Below are 4,329 nucleotides of genomic sequence, written 5' to 3' on the forward strand. Positions count from 1 at the left end.
CCCCCCCCCCCCCCCAAAAAAACCCAGCCCCTTCCCGAAGACTGCAAGGGAGTCTATGATACATGTCCGCTTCGAATTCCAGTCCTACATCGGCAGTTCTAGTTAGGCTAACGTCACATTTCCACAAAGGCACCCGGTCGAAAAGTACGATATAAAAGACAAGAAAAGACACAAATCGGACCAAAAATAATATACCTTGTGCAAACCAATTATTGCCATATATTTTCCTTTCTTCGTTTCCGCAAACAGCCCGGCCGGGCCCCGGGTAGGAAATGTAACGTAGGTCTTACTCTCTTGACCTCTAACTGTTTTCTTATATATGTTTACCCTTCCATTAAAGGCTGAGACCGCCGAGGGAACATGATTTGACAAAGCGCTCAAGGAAATTTTATAGCAACGAACGATTGTTAGTGTTTTGAGTGTTTCCTAGTCTTTTATATCATACTTTTACATCCTGTATGATATCCATATCATGTAATCAAGGAGAGCACAACGTTCGCTCAGCGATCGCCGTTTAGTGAAAAAGGGGGTTTTAATGTAATTTATCCTATTGATGAATTTATCCTGTTCAATTTACTTTTAGTATAAGAGTAAGAATTTGGTCATTCCTATAACCCAGTTCTTTGCATTTCTTCAGTTTTATTCAGTCCACTCTCGTACGCGTGTACATATTCTAGGTGTATGAATTAGCTACTACATGTATGTATGTGAAGCTTTTGAAAAGGAGACAAGTTACAGAATAAAAGGCTTTGAATCGATCAAACTGTCACATATATGAGCTCACGTGCGTTTATCAAGAGATTACCATGTTGTCTCCACTGTCTAGAACTAGGTGGGCACACACTTTGGGATTGACTTTTGCTCTGTTGATACTTTTGAAAGACATTTGATGGTGGAAGAAATGATATTTGTAGACGGAAATAATATAGAAGCAAGCTCTGGGCTCGTATTATTGTTATTTTAGTGTTTGAACCTTTATTCCAGTAATTGTAACAGTGACTTACCGGTGCCCCAAGTGCAGTGAGATACCACCATTATGATTAAGATTTAAGCTTCTCCGTAGTTATTTGCCCTTTGTCGTGTTAGTATTTTTACTATCTATGTTTTATATTGTAATTCCTATTTCAGTCTGTATTGCAATATAATAAACAAGGTTCTTAAAGTAACTACGCGTGACTTTTAGTGCATCTGTTTAAAACTAGTGTTACAAGTACTTAAGGTATGATGGGGGCTAGAATTAGTCGCCTATTACGCAAGTGTAAAAAGCTAAACGTTGTACAACTCATTGAAAGTGAAATGCATAGGATGACCTAACCAAATTATATTCCGCATTTCGACTCTGATGAATAGAATTGGATGATAGATTGCACAGTAAAATGTCACAACGTACTTTGGAAGATTTTTTTGTGGGACCGTGTAGCGCAGTGGCAGTGTATCTGCCTCGTGACCGAGAGGTCGCGGGATCGAATCCGCCCCCCGGGCTACCGATCTTGTGCCCTTGGGAAAGGCACTTTACACGACTTTCCTCACTTTACTCAAGTGAAAATGAGTCGTCCCTCGGATAGGACGTTAAATGGAGGTCCCGTGTTTGGGGAGAGCCCGGGCACGTAAAAGAACCCGCCACATGTACGCGATGGTGCGATGTGAGCGGATCAAACCATTCCGGCCAACATGGGGTAGGGAATTTCCCGAGCAGCTTCGTAACCCCTGCTTCGCCTATTGAGTCAGTGAAGTCAAGCTTGCCTAAGCTTGATGTTTCTGACTTAGGGAGAAGAGATGCTGCTACAGTTATCGCTATGGGCCGCTCGTCATCTTCATGATGGTAACATCAGGCCCTACGAACCTGATTTAGAAAAAAAAAAGATATCGGAAAAACAGCGCAGTTTCCTCCAATTTGTGAATGCCCTGTGCAATTTCGCACAGTCCAGTGAGGTAACAGCTTCGGTGCAGAAAGCACGCTTTTGACCGACTTGTGGACAGCTTGGTCCCGGTGTGACAGCGATCTCGCCCCCCCCCCCCCGGCGATCTCGCCCCCCCGGGGGTCGAGATCACTAGCGTTTTCGCCCCCCTTTAGCGTTTTCGCCCCCCCCCCAAGAGCAGCTGGTTACTACATATTACAGGTGCGCTACCTGGTACTATACTGCACCTGGGGAGTAACGTATATGGTGTGTTACCTGGTACCTATATGGCACCTTATTACTGTACCGTAAGATGTCATACCTCGAAAGTCGGTACTATATTGTTCGGTGCAAACATAACATTGAAATGAAAAAGACAATTTTTGCAGCTGAGGTGGCATAAAAACAGTGCTACTGCGAACGTATAAATCAACACCGTCTATGGTACGGAATACGTCAGCTATATGTTTTCAATTTGTCACAGTTCTTGTGCTAGAAACATTTCCAAAGCACTAACTAAAACACACGTGAATAATAGTTTCTCATTATAAACACTATCTACGCGCAAGTTGATATAGCTGTTGCTAAATCTTACACAAACACTGGTAAAGTAACAGTCTTAAGAAACACGGGTAAATGCATCAGTTCCTAAATACTAGAAAAAACAGTCATTTTGGAGGTGAAGATATCCCTTGGCCAGGTGCATATACCAAAATGTGCGTTATTCTAATTAATACCTAATATTTGCATAATCAATAAAGACATTACATAGTTCTTTTGTGGTCACTTCATGGTAGAGACTTCATACTCGAGATATATAGGTTGCATGAGGACAGGTGAATACAATGAAATATATCTTATGTCAAGACTCAGGTATATACAATAATGGGAATACAAGGGACCCAACCCTCCTTGTCTGAAACAAGTTCAACTATCTTATTACCATGTAATTAACTTAATATTGATACTATGAATGGAGTTATGTATCAAACTCGTGTACTTATATCATTCTGAAACTGCATTTTGTGATTTATACCAATCAACTTCTAAAATGTCATGTAAACCCGTTTTTTTTGGGGGGGGGCGAAATCGCTAAAGGGGGGCGAGGTAGGGGGGCGAGATCACTAGCCGGGGAGGGCGAGATCGCTAGTGATTTCGCCCCGGGGGGGGGGGGGCGAGATCGCTAGTGATTTCGCCCCCGGGGGGGCGAGATCACGGGGGGGGCGAGATCGCTGTCACACCGGATCAAAGTAATCATTCAAACCAAATGTGACATGAAAACGCAACTATTGCGGAAATGGTAGAACGTGAATGTCAAGGTAATGTCAAGCTGCTGTCCGCGGCCCTAAAAGCGAGGACTTCACTGGTTAGTGCTATCTGAGAGGACGATTTGTAACAGAGTGCCTGAGTGAAAAGGCCAAGGATGTGATGGTGACGCAATTATCTGCTATAAAAAGAAGGAGTGCCAGAAATGTGCCTCTGGCGCCTGATAATTCAAGTCCTTCTAGGTGACATTGACGAAGTTAAATGGTTACCTTCACCTCCAGATCTTATCTGAGCACCTTAGAAATCACCCTGACCTATCCTATTGTTGAAGGATCTACCCGGCCGGATATTTCAGAACTAAATTCACGTCTATCGGCATAAAGAACGTAGAGGCCTTTGTAACATCTCAAATGCATTGCAAATTGCTATATATATAATAGTGGCTTAGGTGCTAGATATCTACAAATGCCAGTTTAGACCAGCGGTACAACTGAAAGATTACGTAAATTTCTATATTCTCAGCAAAGATAGATATGGAGGTCGAGAGCCTATGGATGTATATTCCATTGATGATAAATAATGCTTCTTCTTCTTTATTACTGCCAAGCCTCTTTCCAGAGATTAGCTATAGATTGCGCATGGGTTAGTTACAACACAAGTGCCCGGTATAAATAGAGGAAAATAGAGGAAAAACGCTTAAGGAAAATGAGAACAGACTGATTCTGTGTGTGCAAAGGACAGGACAGGTGAGCTTAGTGGGTTAGTAGAACATACATTTACATATAAACAGAAACTCATTGAGGTAGAAACATGGCTTGAAGGGCAAGGGCTACTCTCTGCGATGAAGGACAAGCAGTTCTGGACTTCGTCTGCTCCGCCTCACACGAGGATGAATGATGATGATGATGATGATGATGATTTACAGGACGTGTCAGGGTGGCTCAACGCAGCAGGGTCCTCGCCAGTTTTGAATTGGGAGAGAGACCCCGCCTCCGCCACACCAGGCTCAAGTCCATTCCACTCTCTGGTGGTCCGAGGGAAGACAGAGAGCCTGTAGTAGTTGTTCCTGCACGCCATGGCCTGCAACGTTTTGGAGTGATTGGTGCGGCGGGAGCATCGAGCCACTGGTCATGTGAGGTACATGATGTTTGTGATGATCTTGTAC

General features: G+C 43.4%; 1 long non-coding RNA gene across 1 annotated transcript in view; it reads right to left on the reverse strand.

Annotated features, from left to right (window-relative positions):
* Positions 1–4,329, reverse strand: part of LOC118423943 — an 11,032-nt gene that overhangs the window by 6,021 nt on the left and 682 nt on the right. The window lies entirely within an intron of this gene.

This window comes from Branchiostoma floridae, chromosome 10 (genome assembly GCF_000003815.2).
Source record: "Branchiostoma floridae strain S238N-H82 chromosome 10, Bfl_VNyyK, whole genome shotgun sequence".
NCBI classification, from domain to species: domain Eukaryota; kingdom Metazoa; phylum Chordata; class Leptocardii; order Amphioxiformes; family Branchiostomatidae; genus Branchiostoma; species Branchiostoma floridae.